The 19,089-nt window shown below is 32.6% G+C and overlaps 1 long non-coding RNA gene across 1 annotated transcript; it reads left to right on the top strand.

Annotated features, from left to right (window-relative positions):
• The first annotated feature begins 13,563 nt into the window (after positions 1-13,563).
• Positions 13,564-15,311, top strand: LOC112534690. The gene is made up of 2 exons (XR_003078967.2): positions 13,564-14,025; positions 14,931-15,311. It is a non-coding gene; the product is annotated as an uncharacterized LOC112534690 (long non-coding RNA).
• Positions 15,312-19,089: the final 3,778 nt, after the last annotated feature.

The raw sequence follows: 19,089 nt of genomic DNA, 5'->3' as shown, positions 1-19,089 counted from the left end.
GAAAGACGAGCAAGAGATGAGAGATTCCTACCCACGTTTGTTTTAGTCTTAATGTAAGCTTTATTCTTTTAAAATTCGAGGATGAATTTTCTTAAGGGAGGAAGAATGTAATACCCGAAATTTTTCTTTTTCTTTTTTAAAATAAAATTTTAATGATTTACCAAGGGCGTTTTAGTAAATAATACGCTGATGTTGAGCCTTTTATAAAATATTTTCAATAAATAAATATTTATCTAAATGGTACTGGATTTAATTAAAAATAGTTAATAAATTGATTAATTGAATTAATTAAGTGCTAGGATTAAGTTAATATTTATTTATAAAAAGGTGGCAAAAATCAAAATTTGATTTAAAATGGGTTTAAGTGGAAAAATATCATTCTTGGTATGTTTATAATTAACTATGTTAGTAGGGGTATTATAGTAATTCTACCATTAAAGATAAGGCTAAATAAATAATTATATATCTTGATAATTCTAACTTGGCCCAAAACAAGTAAAAATTAGGGGCTTAAATTAGATAGTAACTATAGGCTTGAGGGTTTAGTGAAAATTTTCTAGGGGTAAAGGTTATCAAAACTAAAAAGGAGGGACTAAGAGTGGATAAGAGAAAATAAGAAGAAAAAAAAAAGAAAGAAGAAGGAGAAAAGAACGAGAAAAAAAAAGTGAAAGAAGGGAGAGAAGAAGGAGACCAAAGAGAGGGAAGAGGAGCTTGGAAGCAGCCTTCAATAGCAGTTGAGGAAGGAGTCTCGTCTGAGGTGCGATGGTTGTGGTCGGTGATAGAGCAGATGCCGGCGAGTGTAGCAGAAGTGATGGCAGCAGCTCCAGCGGCATCAGGTGGTAGAGAACAACGAGTGCAGCAGTAGCGACGGCAACAGCTTCTCGCTGCCGTGCAGGGCGATTCCGACTTAAATTTTTGTGCTTATGGTCTCAAAATGACCAACAGCTCGTGCGCTTTCATTTTTCAGTCATCGTCATGGCTTAAGGCTGTCGGAGTATTGAAATCTGGTGAGATAAGCTCATGGGGACAATTTGGGTTTTTCTTGATTTTCGGCAACTTCAGGCAAGGTCTACCCATTCCCTAGTGCCGGTCACGGGCCTATAGATTGGGTCGTGACACCGGTAAAAGAGGAAGCCAAAATGTGCCTCCCATGCTTCCTATATGAAGAAGCATGCCCCTATAGCTAAATAGGAAGCTAAAGTGGTGTTTCCCTTGTTTCCTCTTCAAGTACTAGGCTCTCCTCCTTGTGCACACATATTCAGCCCATACTTGGTTTCTTTAAGCCCATCATTTTGAATTAAATTAATAAGGCTAGGAGCGTTAATTAAATCTGACTCTCCATGGGTTAATATATCCTTGACCCAGATCTCTTGAATGAGTCCATTAAGAGCTTCCTTTATGCGTTTGGCCTTAGATCTTGTAATTGGCCTACATTGAATGTGTAAAAGATCCCTTAAGCTTGGTGTACGCTTCTGCCCTATGCTTGTGCTTTGATCGTGAGTTGGGTCTTGAAGCTTGGTGCTTTATTATTAATATGGCATCTAGTATGAAAAATATTATCATATTATACCTTATTTACTTTGGCATGTGCACTCAAGGCTCTTCGTGCCACCAATATCTCTCCATTTATGGGCATCTCAATATCACTTCAATCCTCAAGTGGCAGCATGTCATCCTCTTCCTTAGTCTCAGTCTGCACTCCACCATCATTCATAAAAATCAAAGCTCTTTTATTAGGACATTGAAAAGCAATATATCCTATCCCTAAGCACCGAAAACATTTGATATCCCTTGTTCTTGTGTTAGGTGTTTCGATCTTAGTTGGAGCTTTACCATTGGACTCCCTTGAGTCTTTTGGCTTCTCATACCTCGTACCTCTCCTCGACTTCTTCCTTCTTTCAATTCGGTTTCCATGTGGATGTAGAAATGAATTGAATATGCTCGAGTTGCTTTGATTCTTGAGTTGCCTCTCCACTTTAGTGGCCATGTGTACCATATCCTCAAGTTCACCATAATGGTGCAATTCAATCACATCAGCAATATGTCGGTTTAAGCCATGACAAAACTGAGCCATAGTAGCATCTCTATCCTCTTTCACATTAGCCCTTATCATGGCTATTTCTATCTCTTTGTAGTAGTCCTCCATACTCTTAGATCCCTGCACAGACTTTGTAATTTTTATACAATTCTCTATAATAGTGAGAAGGAATAAACCTATTTTTCGTGACTGCCTTCATCTCCTCCCATGTCAAAATTGGCCCTTACCATTCCTTCGCCTTGAAAGCACAAGTTGGTCCCACCAAACCATGGCATAATCAGTGAACTCAACCGTAGCTAGCTTCACCTTCTTCTGTTCAAAATAATCATGGCAATCAAATAGTAGCTCAAACTTCTTCTTCTATTCAAAATAAAGCTCTGGGTTGTTCCTGCCTTGAAACAAAGGGATTTTCATTTCAATATTCCCCAAGTTTCCATCTTGCCTTTTATGTCCTCTTTCATCTCGTCCTCCATAATCTCTCCCAAATCTATCCCAAACCAAGTTAGAACCTCGCTCCTCTTCTTCGTAGTCATCCTCATAGTAATCATCATGATCCATATGCCTTGGCTTCCTTTGATTGTTTGTTGAAGCACCTAGGCTACTGATAGGCTAAATCGTGTTAGCTACAATCTAAGGCAGTGTACCTATCGATGCAGTCTAGCACTAATGGCGAGTATCAAGGTCGTATTCCTCGGGAAAGTGAAAGCTCGGAGTTACTCCTTTGTTCTTTGTTATATTAACCTAAAATTAGCGATAAATAATTTCTAAACTAACTAATAGCTACAAGCTAAGTCCTAAGGGAGATGCAATAGTGATTGATAAACGAAATAACTAAGGCTAGAAGACAAACCCAAAGGGAATCTAAACTAGTTGGCAATCAAACAAAAGATAAAGGATTGGTGAGTCTAATTATGCTACCCGTGGATGAATTCTTAATCGTGTTCGGTTTCTCTCTCGAGATAACCGAATTCCTAAATCTAATAACCTAAAGTTGGAATCTCTTCCTAACGATTGATTCTTAAATTAGCATTAAGCTTTAATCTGCCTCTATTAAGCTTTGTTAATTCTTAATCCTCTAAGCGATTATTAACCAGTTTTTGCTATTCAAAATTCCAATTGCCAAATGGATTTCTCAATCTCATAAAGCAATCTAAACATCACAATTCACAACGTCTCATGAATAATGCATTATCTTATTAATACTGAAAACAAGAAGAATACAAAACCAACTCAAACAATCCAACAATATAATATCAAGCCAACATAGTAAAGAAATCCCAATGGATTTAATCAATCTAGCTAATCATGTTCATTCTCAAAATACACAAGAATTCAATTACAACAATAGGCAAAGGTAGAGAAAACCCGATTACACCCTTAGATAAGAGTAAACAACTTCAAATCCTTTTGCTCCAATTGAATCGATTCTTGTTCCTCTTGCTCGATTTGAAAATTAATTAATGAACCTTGCCCAATCTTCGATCCTTCAAGGAAATCTGATTGAAACCTTGATCCAAGTCTCCTTTTCCCTTGGTTTCAGCTCAGAAAACCCTTAGGGAGAGAAAAATTAGGGTTTGGGACATTCTAACCCTAGCCTCCTCTTTTCTTTCCTCTCTTCGTTCTTTTAATTAATTCCCCATGTCGCCTCCAACACGGCCGTGTTCTTGGCCGTGTTGGGGACACGGGCTTGTGTTCCTGGCCGTGTTCCTCTCTGTGGTCGTGCTCCCTAAGAACTTCTTTTTCGTTGATGTGTGGTGTACCCAACACGGCCCGTGTTTGTTACCGTGTTGGGAACACGGTCTGTGTTGGTTCCCGTGTTGAGAACACGGCCAGTGTTGAAACCAACGTGGCCATGTTCAGCTTCCTCATGCTCGTACTTAGCTCGTTTCGGCAGCTTTGACGTCCAATTATGCTCCAATTCTTCCCTTTTTCATTCTTTGACTTCTTTTGGACCTAATGCACACAAACATACGCATAGGGTGAGTGTTGGTACCAATTCACATCCAAATATCCATAAAATCGATTTTAAAAAACCCTATTTAGATGTGTGTATTTTACGCACATCAGCTACCCTCTTTGAAAATTGGACTCCACTCGCTTAAGTCTTTCATCCATGTTGTTAAACCTTAGATTTAGGAATTTTAAGGTCGCTTGAATGGGTTTCATATAGATTTTGAGATCGAACTCTCGCAGCTCATCATTTGAGATCCATTTGTCCTTACTTTGAGACATGATTCAAATCTGCAAAATATAGATCAAAACAAAATCTCACCCATTCCCTTGTGAGTACACACTCAAAAATTGTTTAAAAACTCGTATTTCATAAAATTTGGCTCTTTTCCTCTTTTGTGCTCACCTCTTAATGTAAACCTTCTTTGGAAGAGAAGATTACACACCAAGATCAATACTTATAAGGTTTGCAAAAAGTTATTTGCGGAACTATCACCCTTATTTATAAAAAAATAAGATCAATAGTTATAATGAGATGAACTTAATTAATCCTAGAAACTAACAAGTTAATAGAATTAAATTAAAGTAGAAGTGAAATCAAAACCTAAACAATAAGCTTTAATCTCAAGAACACTTAAAGAAAATCTTTAAGCAAAAACAAGGTTTTCTATTCAATCAAAGATATATGCTTTTGCTGAATTACATAGCTCTATTTATAGAGTTTAAAACAAAATAATCCTAATCCTAGAATGACTAGGATATGCGACCAAGACTCTTAAATAAACAAAACTCGAAGTAAAAGAAAAGAAAACTCCTATTTTGACTTGGACTTGTTAAAAGAAAACTCCTATTTTAACTTGGACTTTGACTTTGAATTTTCAGCCTTGGACTTGGGCTTTACGTTTGGGCTTGAATTCAACATAAATCAAATCTGATCTTCATGCCTTCACATTGGGCTTTAATCCATCAATGAAGTTTAATTAATCACAGTTGAATCTCGGTAGGACTCCTAATTGGATTAGGATTCCTAGTGGAAATAGGATTCCTTTTGCCGCTTGAACTCTTGATGTCATTAGGACTCCTTGCTGGATTAGGATCTTTAGTGGAATTAGGATTCTTTGTTGAAGTAGGATTCATTGTGCTACATGGGTTCTCATCATTCCCCCTTTCTTTGAAAAGATTCATCCTCGAATCTTGCTCGAATATTATGAAAGAAGCAAACATATAATCTCAAAGAACAATACTAACTCATTATCAATATGCAGATCTTTCACAAAAGTTGTTAAAGGAACTTTAGAATAAATAATACTTTCAATCCCAATAAAATCAACATGTTCAATTGGCTCAACAGCATCAAGTAAAACATTTTCATCCTTCACCAGCTCAGCTTTTGCTTCATCTTCAATAATGATCTTTTCACCTTGGATTTCGCTCAATAGTTGCAAATTATTATCTTTTTCACCATCTTCATTCACTATGCTTTTCGATGGTTTTCTCTAGTCCTTGGCTTGGTTCACTTGCTAGAAGAAACTCGAGCTCCTCCAAGACTTCTCCATTGGATAACTCGTGCTCATCTTCCATCATCGAAGGGACTTGTGGAAAATCCACCAAAAATTCCTCTAACTACAACTCAGCATCATCAACTGTACGTTCTTGATGATAGTCTTTCAAAGGAATCATGTTCACCTCTTCCTTTTCTGGTTCCATCTCCATGTTCAAGAAATCGTCCTGCACAGAAGCATCATCGTCAAACATAGTAGATAAACCAGAAAAATTCTCACCTGAACGCAAAGTGACGGTGCTCAAGTGTTCCTCAGATTCAGTAGCGTTTGATGGAGTTCCCAATTGCTCTTTAGCTAGTAACTTGAAGATCAAGCCTACTTGATGCTCTATGTTCTTAATGGAGGCTTGTTGACTTTCAAGTACCCTCTCTGTTTGTTAGAATCTATCATCAAGACTTGTAATGAACCTCATCATCAGCTCCTCCAATACTAACTCTTCATCTTGAGTTGAAGGTGCAAGATTAGGGTGCTAATGTGGTTATTGAGATTCTGGTGGTTCTGGGCCATCTAAGCTCTATCCAAAGGGTGAATGAGTGCTCCACTCTTGATTATAGGTGCTTCTATATGAGTCATTTGGCCTACTTCCCGTATAATTCACATGTTCATAGTTATAAGAACAATGAGCAACATCACTATACAATGGACAATGATTACTCAAATGTAAACCACAACAAAATTCACAAAAAACTTGAGATGAAAGGATAGGAGTAGAGAGTTGATCGGTAGCCCTGCAAAACGATTCCACTCGAGCTTCTAAAGATGCATGGGTATCCCAATTTTTAGCACTCTTTTGGTTCCTAATCCCATTTTCCAACGCATCATACAAAGAGTTTGAGTTTAACATTGAACCTCTTTATCATTCACTACCTGAATCATAAACTTAACTAAATAAATATATACAAACAAAACAGAAATAAAAAAATGGCTAAATTAACAAATAGCAAATTTCACTCTAGTTTTCAAACATTCCCCGGCAAAGGTGCCAAAAACTTGATGTGTGCTACTTGTGTTAGCTACAATCTAAGGCAGTGTACCTATCGATGCAGTCTAGCACTAATGGCGAGTATCAAGGTCGTATTCCTCGGGAAAGTGAAAGCCAAGAGTTACTTCTTTGTTCTTTGTTATATTAACCTAAGATGAATGATGAATAATTTCTAAACTAACTAATAGCTACAAGCTAAGTTCTAAGGGAGATGCAGGAATGAATGGATAAATGAAATAACCAAGACAAGAAAGCAAACCCAAGGGAACCTAAACTAGTTGGTGATCAAACAAAAGATAAAGGATTGATGAATCCAATTATGCTACCCGTGGATGAATTCTTAACTGAATTCAATTTCTCTCTTGAGATAACTGAATTGCTAAACCTAATAACCTAAAGTTGGAATCTCTTCCTAACGATTGATTCTTAAATTAGCATTAAGCTTTAATCCGCCTCTATTAAGCTTTGTTAATTCTTAATCCGGCTAGTTAATTATCCTTATCTCTAAGTGATTATTAACTAGTTCTTGCTATTCAAAATTCCAATTGCCAAATGGACTTCTCAATCACACAAAGCAATCTAAACACCACAATTCACAACGTCTCATGAATAATGCTATCTTATTAATACTGAAAGCAAGAAGAATACAAAACCAACTCAAACAATCCAATAATATAATATTAAGCCAACATAGTAAAGAAATCCTAATGGATTTAATCAGTCTAGCTAAACATGTTCATGTTTAAAACAATCTAGGAAATCAATTACAATGAAAGAATAATGAAAATAAAACATGTACACCCTTTTCTCTCGAATTGGATGAACAGCTCCAAATCTGGATCTACACTTCGATTAATCTCCCAAATTACCTCTTGAATTGCTCCACTACTGTTTTGCACTCGGAACCCTGCGATTCCAGGATTCTTCCTCCCTGCAACTCTCTCTCGCACTCAATACTGTGCATAAACCCGAACTAGCCGCCGGGGCTCTATATCACTCCTTCCCCCTCTTTCTTTTCTTCCTAAAAAAAATACATTTTCCTTATATATTTAATTCATCATGGTCAAGACTACGAGTCTAGGCCGGCCGAGATCAACAAACCGTGAATCTCACATAACTAGGGGTTCACCATGGCCATGCCTCCACGGCCGGCCACCACTACCACGGTGGAGGCCATAGTGGCCTCAGAAACCGTGCCCAAACCATTATTTTGAAGACCAAGTTTCGATGGTTGGTCACGGCCAGAGTCCAGGCCGTGATGGTCAACACGGCCTTGACTCAGGCCGTGCTCAATGTGTGCAACGCGAGCTCTTATCCGATCTTGATGAATTCTCATCCATTTCCACACGTATTGATCCATAATTGCTTAAACACCGATGACAATCCTATAAATGCTCCTGAAATGCAAAAGAAGACAAAACACGGGTGATCTGGGAATAAAAGCACAATAATTGCTAAGAACATACACAATAATATGCAAACAAATGTGTGTAAAACTATGCACATCACTTCACATTGGGCTTTAATCCATGAATGAAATATAATTAATCAAAGTTAAATCTCGGTAGGACTCCTAATTGGATTAGGATTCCTAGTGGAAATAGGATTCCTTTTGTCGCTTGAACTCTTGATATCATCAGGACTCCTTGCTGGATTAGGATCTTTAGTGGAATTAGGATTCTTTGTTGAAGTAGGATTCTTTGTGCTACATGGGTTCTCATCATTCCCCCTTTCTTTGAAAAGATTCGTCCTTGAATCTTGCTCGAATATTATGAAAGAAGCAAACATATAATCTCAAAGAACAATACTAACTCATTATCAATATGTAGATCTTTCACAAAAGTTGTTAGAGGAACTTTAGAACAAATAATACTTTCAATCCCAATAAAATCAACATGTTCAATTGGCTCAATGGCATCAAGTAAAACATTTTCATCCTTCACCAGCTCAACTTTTGCTTCATCTTCAATAATGATCTCTTCACCTTGGATTTCGCTCAATAGTTGCAAATTATTATCTTTTTCACCATCTTCATTCATTATGCTTTTCGTATCTTCATTGACTTCAGTAGAGCAATTTACCTTTTCTATATCATCAATATTAGTTTTCAAAGATGGCTTAGACTCAGCTTTATCTTCAAGATGCTCCAATCCCTTTAAATCTTTAAAACTATTTTTAAGGCTACTCCTTAAAGATTTTATATCCTTTGAAAGTTCATCAATAAAATCTTGACGTGATTGTCTTTCTATCTTCTTTGGCTTAGGTTTAGGATTATAAAAATTTTGCAAACACTTTTCATAATAATCATCATTCTTTCGTCCCCACAATCTATCATAAGATTGATAAAGAAGATCTCGACGTCCTCTAGCAAACTCCTTCTGAAAAAACATATCTTACACACAATTGCACGTGTTTAACACTCAAAGTAAAGACATTTTCTCTCGTGTTTCACTTAATTAAGCTTTTACCCTCTAATGAGCTCACCATTTGCCTTGTACCACTCAATCTCTACTCTTTGGCACTTATAGAGGCTAAAATAATCAAATACCTAACAACCAAAGTTGTAACGACTTAATAACCAACGAATCAAATTTAGAACATACAAGAACACAAACTAGGTAAATGAAACTAGACTTAATGACCAAGATTAACTCTAAACACAATAAAACACACAAGAATAAGATGAATTAATGACGAACTAATTTTGATAAACAAATTAAATGAAAAGGACAGATTTGATTTACGTAGAATAAAAAGTGTATTTAACACTTAAGAAGCAAAAGGAACGAATGAATTGGACTCTAAGAATAACAAAGAAGATGAATTGAATAAAACAAAATACTCTAGACAAGAAAACGAATCACAAAGAAGAAGAAACTAATGGATTGATTTTTTTTATAACAAAACAAGAACAAAAAACATAGAGTTTTAATTTGATTGAAATGTTGATTACACGCCAAGATCAATACTTATAAGGTTTGCCAAAAGTTATTTGCGAAACTATCACCCTTATTTATAAAGAAATAAGATCAATAGCTATAATGAGATGAACTTAATTAATCCTAGAAACTAACAAGTTAATAGAATTAAATTAAGGTAGAAGTGAAATCAAAACCTAAACAATAAGCTTTAATCTCAAGAACACTTAAAGAAACTCTTTAAGCAAAAATAAAGTTTTCTATTCAATCAAAGATATATGCTTTTGCTGAATTACATAGCTCTATTTATAGAGTTTAAAAGAAAATAATCCTAATCCTAGAATGACTAGGATATGCGGCCAAGACTCCTAAATAAACAAAACTTGAAGTAAAAGAAAAGAAAACTCATATTTTGACTTGGACTTGTTAATAGAAAACTCCTATTTTGACTTGGACTTTGACTTTGAATTTTCAGCCTTGGACTTGGGCTTTACGTTTGGGCTTGAATTCAACATAAATCAAATCTGATCTTCATGTCTTCACGTTGGGCTTTAATCCATGAATGAAATATAATTAATCAAAGTTGAAACTCGGTAGGACTCCTAATTGGATTAGGATTCCTAGTGGAAATAGGATTCCTTTTGTCGCTTAAACTCTTGATGTCATCAGGACTCCTTGCTGGATTAGGATCTTTAGTGGAATTAGAATTCTTTGTTGAAGTAGGATTCCTTGTGCTACATGGGTTCTCATCACCTCTCTTGCCTTTTACCACTCTTAATCCTCACTTTTAGTTCTTTAGTTAAACTCGTAAACTCAAATCGCACAAGTCGTGTAGTATCCAAAAGGACAAATCCACTCTTATAGCAATTCTAAAGTATGGTGTTTGGATTATCACAGTAAATACGGTAGTAAGATCATATCATGGAGTAGTAGATGGTGTCAAACTACATGCAGATTTGATTATTATTAATCTTAGAGAGTTTGATGTTATTTTGGGGATGGATTGGTTGTCAAGAAATCATGCTATTGTTGATTGTAAAACGAAAGAAGTGGCTATGAAAATACAAGGAGAAATGAAAATAGTAATTGTGGATGAAAGGAAGACAATTCCTAATTGTTTGATTTTAGTAGTGACTGCATGTCAGTTAGTTAAAGATGGATGTGAAGCATATCGAAAACGACCCCGTAAAAGTGGTATATTTATCAATATAAGAAAATAACCCCGTAAAATCCGTATTTTTATGAATTTGAGAAATTATCCCGCAAAAGTAGTGTAATTGCGAGTATGAGAAAACAACCTCATAGAAAGGGTAAATTTTTAATATGAGAAAACAACCCCGTAATACGGGGATATTTAGCAATCGGAAAAAATAATCCCGTAAGTTTGGTATATTTGGGGGTATGAGAAAAAAATCCCGTAAAAGTAGAGTTAGTTTCAGAGGAGTTAATGATGAGGTTCTTTACAAGTCTTGAGGATAGATTCCAACAAACAGAGAGGGTACTTGAAAGTCAACAAGCCGTGATTGAGAACATAAAGCATCAAGTAGGTTTGATTTTCGAGTTACTAGCTGCAGAATAATTTGGAACTCCATCAAACACTACTGATCCGTGGAACATTTGAGTGCCTTCAATTTGCGTTCAGGTGAGAATTTTTCTGGTTTATCTACTATGTTTGACGATGATACTTATGTGCAGGAGGACTCCTTGAACATGGAGATAGAACCAAAAAAGGGAGAGTCAAACATGATACCTCTGAAAATCGACGGTTGAAACTGTTTGTGATGTATCAGAATTATTGGGAACTCGATCGGAGAATCAGATGCTAGAATTATCGCTCACGTTGTCTCGAGTCCCAGCGCTCAGTCATCGATCGGACTCTAGCTGATTTATCAAGTGTCTCGGTAAATCTTTAGCCTGTTGATTTTAGAAATTGTTAATAAAAAAATTATATTGGTTGTTTATCGGAGAAAAACAATTTAAGATATATATTTAAGTATCTTTGAAAATTAAAAAGATGTGCTATCGAAATTGAGCAAAAATTGAGCAATATGATAATTTTATATAATACCTTTTATTTAGTTGCGTTAGAACTATTAATAATATGAAGCTAAATAATTAGAATAAATAAATTAGTGGACCTTAAATCGATAGCTATAAGTTCTAGTAATTTATTTAGATATTTGCAATTAAGATTTTGACTAAGTGATTAGCTTATAATTAAAATTAATTTTGTTATTAATGAATATTAGAAGGGTTTCTGGCAGGTTTTTGACCGGTTACCCGAGGGGTAAATGTCTGTATTTTAGGGAAGGTTCTGCTGAATTTTCAAGTCGAAATTTTTAGACAGTCAATTATAGGAGCCTAGCCCTAGGGTTATTTATTAAGTGGCTTATCTTTATTAATTGAATTGTTTCCGTGAATAGATAATCCATCGTTTCAGCCTGCTATACCCAAGGCTTAGGAGCAGAGCAAGGAGGTCATGAGAACTGTGAGTTAAAGTCATATATCTGCTATACATGTCTCATGCCAAAATTTTATATAGCAATATCGATTAATAATTACTACGTGTATTATTATCATCGTATATTTTGTTATGGTAGATTTTGATCAAAAATTTTATTAATTCTTATTCTATATTTAATTAATTGATTTATAGATTTAAATTGTTTATTATTTATTATTTATCTAAGTTTCTTGCTATTTATATATCATTTTTCACATCATCGATATTATGATTATATATTGACTCGGGATGAGACAGCAGTAGAACACCTGCTGAGTTGCATCAGGACTGCATGCACACCGGTATAAATCTGAAATATGTAGTAAAAGAATATTTCAAGACTTGCCCTGGTCGAGTTCAACTCTCTGGGCTGTGAAGATTTTTGATTGTCGGACCAAAGGTCCCTGGTCGAGCTCCGCTCTCTAGGCGCTAGTCCTATTGGAGTGAGAGAGCCGAAAGGCTGTTAGTGTTGGGGTTAGGGTTCTGCTGAGATACTCGTCCCATAACGTTTAAATTGTATTTTACTGAATTATGGAATGACACGCGTTTTAATGTGATATAATAATTTATTAATGATTAAATAAATATTTTATTAAGATGGTTGTATATATTTTTAAATTATATGATTTTAACTCACTCTCGAGACTAACAATCTCAAATTTAATTATTTTTCAATTGTTTGTTAGGTTTTCCGCAGTTTTTCTCCTCTCGTAGCCCGACTTCCTTCATGTTCGGGTTTAATGTAACAAATTTTATTTATATATTTAATTTTTTAGAATTCTAGATTCTCCGCAGTAGTGATTTCAAAATTATTATTTTATTTTGACATGTTAACCCAGGTATTGCATAATTGTGCTGATAGACTGATTTTAATATGTAATATGTGGGGGGTTGAAAGTTAGTTATAAAATAGTGTTATAATGGATAGAATTATACTTTGATTGAGTTAGTGAATGGTCAGGCTTGCTACGGGTTTCGATGGCCTTACGCCTACCCATTCTCTAGCACCGGTCACAAGCCCACAGCTCGGATCGTGACAATTTATTTGTATTTGATTCTTTAATTTTCTCTTTTTCTGATACAAATGTTTAATTTTTCTTTTTTTTTTTTCTTCTCACTTTTCTTTGATAATGCTAAAGAAAGAGAAATTTAGGAAGAAAAAAATGAGGTGTCAATATAAATGTAATACCCCGTAATTTTTGAATTTTAATTTTATTATTTTTCAAAGGTATTTTGGTAAATAAATAATCTCGGTATCAATTTCAAGTATTAAATAATTTTAATTAATTAATCAAATACCGAAATACATCACTTGAGTTTTTTTATTATTTAATTTTATAAATAAAAATATTTTCTTGATTTGGGACATTTTAAAATTTACTTTACTTAAAAGCTTATTTTTTTCAATTAAGCTTGGATTTAATTTACACTATTATTATTTATTTATTGTATAGAATTATTATTATTATTATTATTATAAGTCTAAAGTTAGTTAAATTATTGAAGTAATAATATATATATATATATATATATATATATATATATATAATTATAAAAAGGAAAAATTGAGCAAATAATTAGTTTGGGGGGCTTTTTCTATAGCTAGACCTTTTTGAGAGATCAAAGTGCATTTTTTTCTAAGAAAATAAACCAAATCAGCAGCCCCCTCTCTTTTCTTCTTCTTCTTCCCGCAAATGAGCCTCCCCACCCCCATTTCTCACCCATTTTCTTCCATAACCGTCGCCCCTTTCTACCATCCAGCCACTTGTTGACCTTATTTTGCGAATCTGACATCGGAAATGGACTCCCCACCACCGAAAACATTTATAGCAGCCCTCTCCTCTATTTTTCCGTCGCTGTAAGCTGTGTCCAAGTCTCACCGGAGCTGAAGCTTTCTGGCCTCGGTCCGGTGGCTTCCGGTGAGATTCCGGCAAAGATATTTGCATATCTGGACTCCACGGATCTCAAGCTTCGCATAAATGCCCCCGGATCCAAATTCTGACACCATTTACTGTACCAATTTTTGAACTCCAGTGTTTTTCTGACGCCGAGAATTTTAAATTTTTAGCTCGGTAAGAATTTATTTGAACTCAATAAATTAATTAAAATTTTTAAGAAATATTATCACTATTAGTTATATAATTATAATTAATTATTTGATTTAATTTAATTAATTGCTAGATTAATTATAAATGTTATGGATTAATTAATGGAATAAAAAAAATATTTGTTTTTGCAATAATTGTGGCTATGAATAATTAAATTAAATTCCGAGAAATTACTTGTGAGTTGGATTGTGAAATAAACATTAATGCTATACTGTTATTTATTAGTTATGAATTATGTTATGTTGCGGAATCGGGTAAATGATACAGATATAGGTGACTCGACTCCTGCTAAATATTTGATGAATATTAGAAGCGTTTTTAGCAAGTTTTGGACATGTTATACGGGAGATAAACATTCGTATTTTATGAGAGGTTTTGTCAAATTTTCAATAGAATTTTCAAGTCGAAATTCTTAGACAATCAAATTCTAGAAATCTAGACCTAGGGTTATTTATAAAATATAATTTTTATTGATTGAATTATTTCTGTAAATAGATAACTGACGGTTCAGCCAGCTCCGTCAGAGGCATAGGAGCAGCTAAAGGAAATTCAGTAAAACTGTGAATTAAAGTCATATAATCAATGGTGCATGTTTCATATTACTATTTAATGTAATGTTATTTAATTTTTATTATCACTATTTTCTTTTATTATTATCATCATCATTATATTAATATTATTATTATCTTAATTGCCACTATTTTTATCACTATTATTATATATACTATGAATATTGCGTATAATTATAATTTCATTTAAATCAATACTATTCAACTTTAGCATTTAATATTAAATTGAGTAATTTTATAATTTTCTATGATTTATGTTATTTTAATATTACTGATGCTAAGATTGTACTGTAACTCCAGATGAGACGGCAGTAGAACATGTCATTTCATGGATTGCATTAGGACCACATGTGTACCGATATAAATCAGAGACACGTAACAAGGGAATATTTATGTGATGCCCTGGTCGAGCATAGCTCTCTGGGCTTACGAAAATTATGATTTGCCGGAGGAAAAGACCCTAGTCGAGCATCACTCTGTAAGCGCCAGCTATATTAGTAATTAAATGGCCAGACTGGAATTAAGGACCCTGATCGAGTTTTACTCTATTGCGCCAGTCTTATTAGAAATAAGAGAGTCGATTGGCTAATAGAATTGGAGTATAGGATTCTGCTAATGTTCTCGTCCTGTATTTATTAAATTGAACTTTCTGAAAATATGACATGATATGCATTTTAATTATTTCATGATAGTTTATATTTATTTCAATAATTATTTTATAATGATGGTTGTATTTGTTTTGGATTATATGATATTAACTTATTTTCGAGACTGATAATCTCGAATTAAATTTTTCAGATGACAATTAGATTTTCTGCAGTTCTTCTTATCTCGGCAGCCCGACTCTTTCCTTCCTAGGGCTTAACGTAACTATTTTTCTTGTATTTCTAATTGCTTAAATTTCTAGATACTCCGCGGTATTTGCATTCAGATTTATTATTTCTATTCGATTTGATGAAAAACCTATTGATGTATTAATTTTATTATTGTTAATGAAACAGTATAAATTATATTATAATTGTATGGATGAATATTAGTAAATGAAATATTGGTATATTGAATAAAATTATATTTTAATTAAATTTTGATTAGTCAGACTTGCTACGGATTTCAATGACCTTACGTTTATTTATTCTCTAGCACCGGTTACGAGCCCATAGATCAAATCGTGAAAATAAAAAACTTTATTTTTTACCATATCAATTAAATTAAATGAATATAATACTCTATTTGTTTTCCAACTATAATAAAGGCATATATATTAGCTTTTAAATAACTTTTTAATAAATTTTGTGTTTAATTATATCTAAAAATAATTTAGTCATATTTAATATGAGGGGTAAAACATTTTTCCTAAAAATTAAAAAGGCTAAAGGATCAATTTTGCTAGTATCATTTTTCACATGATAATTTATCTCAAATTTAATTTTTGGATAAATTAAATCAAAAATTTGACAAAAGAATGGTTAATTTCTTTTGCCAGATGTGTGTCTAAAACATGAATGCTCTGCATTATAAGAAATAACTATTGTTATAATTTTGATTATAAAATTAAGTTTATAAGTAAAATTTAATAAAAAATTTACATTTAATATTATTTATAATATTTTAAAAAATAATAGCAAATTACATATTTTTAAATTTTTTCTTAGTTTTTCTAATATTTTAATATTTTATTAATATAATAATATAAAATTATTTTAGAAATATTTATTAGTTAATTTTAGTATTATATAAATGAATATTATCAATATAATTGACATTATTATTTTTAAGATTAAAAATTTATTATATAATTAAAAATTAAATTTATTAGTGAATATAATATTAAAAATATAATTTAAAATGTTCTTTAGGAAACTAATTTTTACTTAATATAATAGTAAATATAATTATTATGCTATTTTTTAGGATTAGAATCGGTATCTAATTAGGAATGCAACTGATTAATCAATATATTAATAGAAAAAACTATAAAATTATAGATGAGTTTAAATCATATGTGTCAAGAATTAGTATATATTTTTATGTGTCAAAAATTAATTACACGTGTCAAAAAATTAGACCTTAAAAATTACTATATATATATATATATATATATATATATATATATATATATATATATATATATATATATATATCAATAGAAAAAATATTAAATTACACATAACCTTAAATCACGTGTGACAAAAATAAGTATACATGTCAAAATAAAAATTTTATATGTTAAAAATTAGAACAAATATTAAAAAAATTTAAATCTTAGAAATATATATATAAAATTTTATAAAAATTAAAAATTAAAATAGAAAACCTCCCTAAGTCCTCTTATCCCCTAAGCTTCTTCATAAACCTAAACTACAAATCTCATTCTCTCACCATCTTCTTTCCACCGTAAGATTTCTTCAGCATACTCTCACACATCAAAGAGCAAAGAGTTGGAGTAATTAACGTGAGCAGTTGAGGTGGTGCCACCTTGTCTTTGTTCAAGGTGGGGATAATTATATCAATAGTCTCTTAATTATGTGGTTAATTTCAATTTAGTCACTTATTTTTAATTTATTTTGTGAAAATCACTTAACTTTAATTTGGATTATATAGTAATCATTTAATTTCAATTTATTTCATGAAAGTCGTTTAACTTTAATTTGGATTGCATAATAGTCATTTTAGTTTGAGTTTCAATTTGTTTTATATCTTCATCAACATCAAATTTAGAGTATCTGATTTTTTTTCTTCCTACTCACATAATTTTTTTCATCTTTATTATATTCATCACTTTACTCAGCACCCTCATTTAAAATTAATTTTTCTTTACTATTATTACCTATAATATCTCTCTCAACTCAAAAAATAAATTACCCTTATTTGACACATCGTGGTCACTATCAATTAGTTCCTTATGGGAGTGATTTACTTTCTAAGAAGTCTATTGACATGGGTATTGAGAGAGATATTCTAGATAGCAGCAATAAAAACAAAACAGTTTTAAATAGGGATGCTAAGTAAAGTGAGAAACATAATAAAAATGAAGAAAATGGTATGAGTAGAAAAGTAAAGATCAAATGCCTTGAATTTGATGCTGATGGGGACATAAAACAAATTGAAATACAAACTACAATGGCCATTATGTAATTTAAATTAAAACTAAATGAATTTCATAAAATAAATTAAAATTTAAGTGATTACTATGTAAATCATATTAAAATTAAGTAAATTTTATAAAACAAATTAAGATTTAGTAACCAAATTGAAACTAAATATATAGTTAGATGACCATTAGTATAATTATGATATAATAATAGAGGTTGTTTGTTTGGTTAGATTTGGAGAAAGAAAGTATTGGGTTTTGATGGTTATGGGTTTTGTTGCCAAATGATGAAATAATAGCTTTAAATTTGATGTTGGCGTTTCTTGGTGCTACTTTAACTTCTGAGATTGCATCAAATATGATGTTAATCTAAAATTCAATAGGAATAATTGTGAAAAAAGATTATTGAGTTGTTGAGGGAGTGGTTGGACTTTGCCGTAGACAGCAGGAACAACTTCTCCAGCGCCAAGGAGAAATTCAGCAAGTCCATGACCAATCGATCGAAAATTCGAAGTTGATATTGGGTGCTCAGGCTTGTGCTTCCATTGAGTCGTTACATTTTGAGTAAGCCTTTTCTAATAAATGCAAATTACGTTACATGGATTTCTTTTCCCTTTTTTCTTTTGGCATTTTACAGGAAGCTTTTGAAATAAAGCAAGCAGGTTTTGGAATCTAAACTATGGTTTGTTTACAGCTCTTTGTACAACATTCTACGTTTTGATTTTCCATATGAAATCCACTCGTTATACAAATCTCATTCTGTAATTAGTCACATAATTTTGTGTCTTTAAGTTGTTTTAAAATGCAATCATATACATTTTTTTTGAAGAAATATAATGATTGTGACTGTAAAGTATAATACAAAATTGTATACGAAATATCAAATTTCTGTTATTAATATCGTCTATAAGTATCATCTCCTTCATTGCATATAATATTACTGTTGAATTTTAAGTTTTTCCCTCTTATATATTAATAAAAATTAGTCTTGATTATTAGGAATAAAGATTTTATTAGTATGTTAATAAATACAGTAAATTTTTTCTAGAATGATACTTTATATATAAATAATTTTTCTATAGTGATAAAATATTACGATGTCAATTTAGATCAGTTATAAATAGAGTTGTTCATGGGCCTAGGTACCCGCCCAGACCCGTATTCCTCGAGCCAGACTTGGGATTTATATAGAAATCCAAGCCTGGCCCGGCCCGATTTCTAATTTAGTTAGACAAAAAATATGTTATACTCAGCTAAAAGAAAGAAGCCTAAAGAGTGTGAGGAATGTATGACAACCAGATAGACCCAGGCCCGTACTCCTCCAACCGGGCTTGGGATTTATATAGAAACCCAAGCCTGGCCCTGCCC

Source organism: Ricinus communis, chromosome 1 (genome assembly GCF_019578655.1).
Source record: "Ricinus communis isolate WT05 ecotype wild-type chromosome 1, ASM1957865v1, whole genome shotgun sequence".
Lineage (NCBI taxonomy): Eukaryota > Viridiplantae > Streptophyta > Magnoliopsida > Malpighiales > Euphorbiaceae > Ricinus > Ricinus communis.
The sequence above is the reverse complement of the archived record's forward strand: the minus strand, read 5'-3'. Positions and strand labels throughout refer to the sequence as shown.